This window comes from Anser cygnoides, chromosome 19, assembly GCF_040182565.1.
Source record: "Anser cygnoides isolate HZ-2024a breed goose chromosome 19, Taihu_goose_T2T_genome, whole genome shotgun sequence".
Taxonomy (NCBI): Eukaryota; Metazoa; Chordata; class Aves; order Anseriformes; family Anatidae; genus Anser; species Anser cygnoides.
In genome coordinates, this window is record NC_089891.1 from 2,156,057 (window position 1) to 2,165,320 (window position 9,264).

General features: G+C 57.5%; 1 protein-coding gene across 2 annotated transcripts in view; it reads right to left on the minus strand.

Moving 5' to 3' along the window:
• PIK3R5 (phosphoinositide-3-kinase regulatory subunit 5) overlaps nucleotides 1-7,031 on the minus strand; it is a 58,287-nt gene extending 51,256 nt beyond the window's left edge. For both annotated transcript variants that reach the window (XM_066980016.1, XM_066980015.1), the window contains exon 1: nucleotides 6,899-7,031. The gene's annotated coding sequence lies outside the window, so the exon portion shown is untranslated. The remainder of the gene's footprint in view (nucleotides 1-6,898) is intronic.
• Nucleotides 7,032-9,264: the final 2,233 nt, after the last annotated feature.

A 9,264-nucleotide genomic window follows, 5' to 3' on the forward strand; every position in this document is an offset into this window, starting at 1 on the left:
ACTACTCCAGCTGTGAAACAAAGCAAGTGAGAGACAAAGCACTACACACAAGCAGCGTGACCATTTCAGAGGGCTTTTTGTGAGCTTTAATGCCAAGCCCACTAAATAGATTAACTTACAGCATAAACAAGCAAGTAAATCTTTCCCCCAAGGCCCTGTGTATCCAAAGGAAGCTTTAGAAGTTACTTCCTGCCATTGTGGAGGCCCTGCTGGGAACCCAGGAGCCTTTTCAGTCCCTGGCTTGGTTGCCCAAAAACTTCAGATTCGCTTCCAGCACCGCTGGCTGCAGCTCCACAAAAGACAGATGATGGTGAGGACGGCTTTGGCCGTTCCCCATCACCCTGGGGCAGTGAGGCAGTGACTGACACCTGCTTCCATAGCTCACGGAGAGGTCTGAGCCCCACTTTGACCAGAGGAACCACCGGTACCACTGCAGCACCATCACAGTCACGAGAAGAAAGGGAAGCTCCAGGTGAGGAGACAGACCATGGAGGGCTGGGTGTCCAGCCGGCAGCAGGATGCCAGCCCCACCATGTTGTTCAGCCCTGAGCAGCTTCAAGCTCCTCAAAGCACTGAAGTACCACATCAGCTTCTGCATTTGCCATTGTAGAGGGAAGCAACGAGCCCGTGGCACAAAGCCTTTTCAAGCCTTGTGTTCACCTCTGGGAAGAAGCAGGCCCAAGCTGTGCTGGAAGGCACCACAGCACCCCAGATGTACCAAACCCTGAAGGTCTGGAGAAGGAAGGGCTGCACAAAGGGAAGGAGATGGGACCGGAGCGCTTGGGGCAGCCCTGTAGCAGTGGGTGAGGTCCAAGCCCCTGAGCTCTCCCTCACTGAGGGCAGGACCCCAAGCTGGACCATCCTTTGGTCTGGCCTAGTATGGCCACCAGAACAACATCTTCACCAGCCCAAAAAGCCATGGAGAAGACAAGCCAAGAGGCATCCTCTTCTCCACATGAAGGCCCTATCCACCACTCTGTATCCCTTCTCCCTGGCTCACTGACTATATTTGAAGGTGACATGCCACCATAAGGGGCACTGAGCACCCCATCCATCCCCAAATCGCCTCCAGCCAGGTAGGCACAGCCCTGACCAGCTCCCACGTGCAGGACAAGTCACCAGATCTTCCCAGTGACATGCCACAGGAGCAAAGGGTGCACAAACTCATGCGGCACATGCATCCTGAATGCCTTCCAGCCCTTGGTTCCTTCCAGGATGGGTGGTGGCATCACAGGGCCCTCATGCTGGCTCTTCACAAGGAGCCGAGTTCCTGGGAAGTGGCCTGATGGAGACTCTTAAACACAGTTTCCACAGAGCCAAAGGCTTCCCCCTTCACCCTACAGCATCGTTCTACAGCTGCTGGTAGTGTCCTGGTTGGAGACCCCCGGTGGGAGGCTGTCGAACACCCGCCAGTGCCCAGTGCTGTGAGCCAGCAGCTCAGGGGCCACCACGAGCAAGGTCCCCAGGCTCCGGGCATGCTGCGTGCCCAGCAAACATGGACTTAGACCCACACAGACACTTCTTGACTCTGCCCAAGTTCCCTAAAGGATCAAACACCCCCCAGCGTTCAGACCAGATCAACCTGAGAGTAAGTTGCATCTAAAGAGCAGTCCTTTGGGGACTTCAGGCTTGGTGGGATGGATTGCAATCCTGCTAATTGATCCAGGGAGACAAACCTCAAACAGAAGCCTTCTGAGATGAGCAGAACTCACAGCCATGGCCAAGGAGCAACAGCGAGGTCACCCAGGGCTGGGTCTGCAGGGCTGGAGACCGCTCGGTCACACACCAAGCACCCGCACCCGAGCGCCACCGTAACCGGTGCATACGCACAGCCACGTGCGTGCACCGATTTGCAAGGTTTATCAACACAAAGACACCAAGAATGAAGAAACATTTGTGAAGTTTCACATGTACAGATTGCCAGAAACAATGAGAAAAGGGAAATGCCACCTGAAAGGACAAGAGCTTGTTTGCAGAGAAGCCTCTGAGCCGAGGGTTTAAATAGACACAGCGTTGGGGGAAGCAGCTGAAAGGGGAAGCGTTTCATCCTAATTTGAGACAAAAAAAGAAAAGAATAGGGCTTTGTGGAAGAGATGAAAAACACTTTTGCAAGTTCAAGACAACACTGTCCTTCCTAAGCGTGCACACACCAGACGTACACCCATGTGCTGCGTTTGAACATTAACACAGCTTTAGGATGAATATTTTAAATGCCTTGATGTTACAGCTCAAAACCCTCTGACACAAGATAAAAAGGGAGACAGAATCCCTATCGCAGCACTGCTAAGGACAGTCACAAGATCAGGCTCAAAGCTGACATCATGACCGCGGGGGGACAATGCTCCAGCACGCCCTGCATTCCCAGGCGCCCTCGTCACATGAGCTGCTCACTTCTGCTTACCGCCACACGAAATGAGGACCAGCAGCATTTCAGGAGCTGCTCTCACCCCCAGCACTACGGGAATTTTAGGCAAAGAAACAAAGCATTTGAGGGAAAACCAAGCCCCATTCCCATCAAGCAGGGGATGGTTCCCAGCAGCATGGAGTCATTAAGAATTGTCACAGCCCCACGGGACAGTGTCACCCAGCCAGGTAGCGTTTTCTGATTCCGCTTTTAACTCGGCAGTGGGGTTGTGCTCACATCTGTTGGCCAAAACCATCTGCAGCACTTTTCACTGCCCGGCACAGCTGGGAGGCAGCGTTGGAGCCTGCTCCAGCACCCGGGGACTCGCCCAGCCCCGTTACGGGAAGGGCACAGCGCAGGTGGGGGCGCTGAACCACGCAGCTGTCCCGGGCAGGATCCGGCCGCTGGGCTCTTTCTTACCAGCAGGAGACTGGAACCTGGGTGAACTCTCAGATGGGGCAGGTTAAATACAGCAATCACACTTGAGAGGGGAGCACATCTGAGCCGAAAACAGGCAAGCCTCGGACACGAAACCCCGCCAAACACCCGCAGCGTCGCACTGCCTTCGTGCCCCTCGGAGCCAGCTCTCCTCCTGCTGCCTTCTGCAAAGGCGGCTGAGCATCTTTGCCTCCTGCAGCACGGCCGGGCTGCAGCAAGGGAGCAGATCGCCCAACCGCAAGCCGAGGTGGCCTTTTTTTTTCCCTTTTCCTTCAATGCCAGGGCTTGAAATCAGAGATGAACGAGTCTGAAGGAGCTCACGCCTGTCCACTCATGTATTCCAGATGCACACGCTATAATCATGGCTTGCCAAACAGGATACGAGCCGTAAGAAAATAAAGCATTTTATCTACAAGCTTTTCCAAGAGGGTATTAGAAACAATGGGGAGGAAATACAAAATTAACACTAGAGAAGAGCAATTGGCAGTACCCCTCGTGAGCCTGTTCTTCATTACAAGGCTGCCTATTCAGTAGCTTTCATTAGGAAAATCGCATCTCAGAGCCATTCCTGACAGTGTCCCTATTTCCTAATTAAGCCTCGCCAAAGAGCCGCGTCTTTTCGTTGCCGCACGGCACACAATCACAACAATTACCATTTCATCGCGCTCCGGCTGCTGAAAACCCTGCAATTAACGCATCCGAGGAGTCATACAGACGTGTCACTGGGGAGACAAGTTCTCACGTTGTGTTAATTGGCGGCCAAAGACGAGATCATAAGGAAGTGAACACTGTTTTTTGGGGGGTTTCAGTCCCCGTGCTGAGAAAGGCGCTGAGCTTCTCCCCAGGCTCCCACCCAGGCGGATGGAGAGGGCTCGGTGCCAGCGTGGGTGCTGGTGGAGGGTCCTGCCCGTGCCCTCGTGTGCATCGTGCCCGTGGCACGTTGGCTCCATGACTGGCTGTGCCTTCAGGAGAGCAAACAGCCCCACTTGGATGCACACAACATGGGATGGACACAGTCCTGGGTGGTTTGTGGAGACCTCCAGAGATGGCTTTGGGTGGGTGGGCACCTTGCAATGAAAGGGTTGGCAATGGAGAGGGGTCAAAGGTGACCCCCACGCCACCTCCAGCCATGCCAGGAGTCCCACAATACTGAGCCTCTTAGGGAAGCAGAAGAGGAGAGAAAGAGCATGAGTGGCAGAACCTGGGTCGCATTCACAGGTCACATCTTCCTCCTCTGCAGTCAGGAGTGCCGTTTCCAGCCCCAAACACCTCCCTGTCAGGTGAGCATGGCTGCAAAGCTGCAGCGAGGGAAGAAGTGTTGGGCTGTGATGCAATGCCTATGAGGGACACAGTTTCCATAGGGAACTTGCCCTTACTTACCGCCCATTACAAGTTCAAAGCAGAGACAAGAGAAGCGTTTAGAGGCAGCAGGAGACTGTCCTCACTCAAAAACATCCTTGGGGCACTCGCCTGAGCAGCTCTCCCCCAGAAAATTCATGCACATTTTCCACTTGCAAAATAATAATGCAAAAACAGGCAGCCCTGAACCAGGAACAGCTCAGTGGTCACCCAAAAAGAGAAGTTGAAACTGCCCCAGGTGAGCTACGGCATGGCAAGCCTGCAGCAGTCCCTGCATCATTACACAGGTGTCACAGCCCCATCCCCATCATGGCTGGAGCATCGTGCTGATGGCAAAGCCACCGCCGCATCCCTCAGCCCCAAGGGCCAATGCGGCGCAGGCAGCACGGTCTGCCGGGGCAGTGCACAGAACTTCTCTCTGATGCTTTTATCTGGATTCAGTTCTTCTTTCTCGGTACAAAACTCACATCTTGATTTTCACATTCAGCAAAAGGCACAAGGTGACAGTTTTGGTTTGCTTTTCCCCAAATTGGGGTGCCCTGATCTGCGGGAGGGGGTGAAGGGTCTGGCCACCTGCACCATCCTACAGCAGCAGAACCTGCAGCACTGGTGAAGAGCCCCTACCCCAAATCCATCCACCGTGCCACGACAGCTTCTCCCTCTGCAAATCACCTCCAGCACTTCAGCAGTCCCTTTTCCTCCTGCCCAGACTGGGCTGTGGAGCTGCAGGAGAGCGCTGGCAGTGCGGCATGGAGCAGTGAGCATCCCTGTTGCCTGTCGGCAGGACCACAGCACGAGGCTAAGCCGGCCCTGGACCACATAGGCCTCCAGCTCACAGTGCTGCAAACTGTGCTCTGCACTGCCCGGATACCTGCAGGGCATCCTCCAGCACAGCTCCAGAGGATGCACCCCGGCCATCGCCCTCCAACCTCCTGCAGTCGCTGTAACTGAGGGATGCAACAGCTGCAACCACTGCCGCTAGGCTCTTGCCCTTTATCATCTCATCTTTCTAGGTTTAAGCTCTAATCTGAGCAACACCCGCAGTTCCAAAACACTTTGTGATTGTGTTGTGGAAACAATTTGCAACTCCATCCAATTTTTTTGCTATGAGCATGCAACAGCCAAACACAGACCCATCCCCAGCACACACACACACAAAAACCAAAGCACTGACATCCTGCACATTACCTGAGTCTGATGCAGTACCTCTGCATCTAACCAAGATTTAGAAAATTACTACACATCGAAAACCTAAATAAATTGCAGCTGCTTAGCCTCAGCCCCTTCAACAACAGGATAAGCAGCACCAGCCTGCAGCTGCCTGAGCATGTTTTTGCTGCATTCAGAGTAGCAACATCAGCACCGAAAACAAGCTACTAGCAAAGCTAACGGGTGCTGGGGTAACAGTGAGATTTTAATAAACATGAAAACAAAGGTCTGAAATCTCTTTTCTCCCGCTTTCGTTAGTGATTTGAGTCAGCCTGGCCTTTTCCTCCCCTAGGGCTTACACCATCCAAAGCAGCTAAACATCTTTTTGTGGAGATTGCTGCAGAAGTGAGCAGAGCAGGAGGCCAGACTGGATCCGTGTGCCCCCTGGTCAGTGCTAAACGGGGGCCGCTGGTGGCACCACAAGGCCCCAGAAACACCCGACCAAAATGCTCCTTCCTGTGCACGAGCATCAGCACAGGCTGGTGTGCAAAGCAGCACGAGGACATCTCAGGGCTGGCGCGTGTCCGGACACCAGTGCTGGAGGGATGACATGCCGCTGCACTTGTCACATCCCAAACCACATCCTGTTGCCACAGCAAAGCCCTGCCAGGGTCACATCTCTGCCCTGCTGGGCTGTGGGGACGCTGGGGTCCCGAGGGTGAGAGGAGCAGCAAGTGACCCGAGGGGCCCTGGGTCCCTCCAGCCTGGCGTGGGGAGCTCCCGGTGACACCAGGTGACTCACTGCCACCCCCGCCAGAGACTCTGCCAAAACTCCAGCCGGGTGCCGGAGAGCCCCCGGGATTTCCCGGGGACCCATGCGCTGTGGGGTGGTCCCTGGGGGCCGAGCTCCACACCTGGGCCCCAGGCAGCAGCTCTGTGGGGCAGCAGGAGAAAAACAAGAGCACGCAGTCCAGAAATGAGTCATGGCAGTGGGGCCCCGTCCCCACCAGCGGGCACAACAAGCTGCTCCTGGCCGCAGACCCCCCCAGGCTGCCAAGGGAGCCAGATGGAGATGGGGTGCGCGGTGCGCCCTTCCCAGGCTGCAAGGGGACCCCCCCACCCTGGGGCCATAGGGTGACCCCTACCAACGGGTGCAGGGTCCTCCCTGGGGTTGCAGGGACCCCAGGGAACCCCCCTGCAGGGTCAGCCACAGGGGCTCCCCCAGGGCACGCACACCCCCCCCAGCTGAAGGGAGTTCTCCAGTTCCATGGAGGATCATTGCCCCCACGCAGTTATTTGGGCACCCCACTTAGCAGCCCCCCCCAGCCCCCGATATCACACACACACACCCCCAGCACCCACCGGCCCCTCGGTTACACGGACACCCCCGTTCCAGGCACACCCCCTGGAGCCACCAGACGGACAGAGCCGCCCGGTTACAACCTGCTCCCGGTCACACGCGGGGGGCACGGCCCCCCCGGTTACACCGACACCCCCCCGCCCCCGGGGGGCTGCAGCACCCCCGCTCCCGGCCCCTGGGGTCCCCACCTGGAGGGCGGCTGCCGCCGGCGCTCCCTGCCCATCCTCGGCGCGCCCCGCCGGGCTCCCCGCCGGGCTCCGCTGCGCTGCGCTCCCCGCGGGCGGCACCGGCGGCACCGGGCGGGCGCGCGGGAGGGGCCGGCGGCGGGACCCGCCCCGCACGTGTGGCCCGGCCGGCCCCGGCCCCGCCCGCACCTCCGCCCGCCCGGCAGCCGCTTCCTCCACTCGCCCACCGCCCCCTCCATCCAACTACCCAACCTCTCAGCCGCCCACCCCTCCATCCACTCCTCCACCCATACATCCGTCCCTCCACCCACCCACCCACCCCTCCATCCATCCACCCCTCCATCCGTCCATCCATCCATCCCTCCATCCATCCATTCCTCTATCCATCCCTCCATCCATCCTTCCATCCATTCCTCCATCCATCCATCTATCCACACATCCATCCATCCATCCATCCATCCATCCATCCATCCATCCATCCCTTCATCCACCCATCCATCCACCCATCCACACATCCATCCATCCATCCATCCATCCATCCATCCATCCATCCATCCATCCCTTCATCCACCCATCCATCCATCCACACATCCATCCATCCATCCATCCATCCATCCATCCATCCATCCTTTCACCCACTTCTCCATCTCTCCATCCGTCCCTCCCTTCACCCACCCACCCACTCCTCCCTCCCTCCGTCCCCCCACCACTTCCTCTTCCATTTCTCTGTTCTTCTATTCATCTACCCCTCCCTTCATAACCTTCTTCCTTTCACCCATCTATCCATCCCTTCATCCATCTGCCATTCTGACACCTCATTCTTCCATCCATCCACCCACCAAACCATCCAGCCATTCATCCATCTCCCCTTGCCTCCATCAGTCCCTTTCTCTCCCTCCAGCTATCCACTTCTCCATCCCTCTCTATCCATCCTTCCATCCATCCCTCCCTCCCTCCATCTCTCCATCCTTCCCTCCAACCCTCCCTCCCTCCTTCCCTACAGCCATCCCTCCATCCACGTCTTTGCTGCCCCATCCCTCCCCCCCTCCACTCCTCCACCCTATGTGACCCTGTTCTCCCTCCCTCCCTGCTCATCCCTATTTCCCTGCTGGAGAAGCCCTTGGCACCTCCCCAGCACTGTGAAGCCACCCATGGCCGGGCTGGGTGACAGCAGGCTGGGGACACGCTGCTGCTTTCTGCTCTGGTGGCACCTGGAAACGGCCTTTCCTTGGTGCCTTCGAGGGAGCTCCTAAGAAAGGGCCCGTGCCAGCATCGATCACGGGCAATGCTCTCCCCCAGCGTCTTTGCAACAGTACGTCTGCTGCAGGGGGCCAGATCCAGCCCAGCTGATATTGCGGGCAGCGGCAAGGATCCAGCTCTGGGTTTCTTTGAGGGTTTTCGTTTTTCAGAAGAGAGTGACCGCTGCTACGGATGCTCTGAGACTCGAAAACCGCTCGGGCACTGAAATAGATGTGGGTTTCGCAGTGAGATTCCAGTGAATTTTAAAAAAAGCAACCAGAGTCAGAGCCAAAATCCCCCGTAAGTGCTGATCCCCGGTACAACTGCCCACAGCACACATTGCGTGGGACGCTGCGCTCTGAGCCCCCGATGCCACCCGCGCCCTGCAGCACCCTGGGGCTCGCACCGGGTGAAACCCTGCGGTGAGGGGACGGAGCTCAGCCTTCGCCAGCTGAGCCGCCCAGGCGATTCGGAAGAAATTCAGCAAAAATAATAGAGAGGGGAAAGTCTGGTGCCTGTCACGGTGCCACCTGCCTCGCACAGCACAGCACCCAGGTGGAGCAGGCGGAGGTGGGAGCGGCACAGCGCCCTGCACTGCTGCCTCTGCAAGGCCAGGGCCGGGAAGGGCGGCAGTGGGTTGGGGAAAGGCTGCTGGGCACCAGCCCGGTGTCAGTTTTGGGGATGCCAATCTGACCTCTGGCACTCCTTCTGCTCCAATCCCATCTCCACATTTCTTCCCCAGCCCTTCATGCTTATCCCCAAGCCGGAGGAATCGGGATGTCAGAAGGCCAGACCAGCAGAGGCCACACAGCTCAGGCTGTTAGAGCTGCCACGCGTCCCCCCCGTCCCTCCGGATCCCACCCCATGCGCTGTGCATGCCGTCATCGGCTTGTTTTGCTCCTCGGGGCACGCGGCATGAGGAAGTTACCAAAACTGGTGACTCAGGGGGCTCGTGCCAGGCGGAAGGAAGCGGAGCAGAGCAGGGAGGTGCCATGCCCTGCCCCTGCTGCAGTGCGCAGTGACAAGGATGACAAACAGCAGAGTGGTGGCCACCAGGCTGGAGCAGCCACCTGGGGGAAGGGACCCCAGAGTAGAGGTGCCTCCAAGGGACCTGAGCGCTGAGCTCCTCC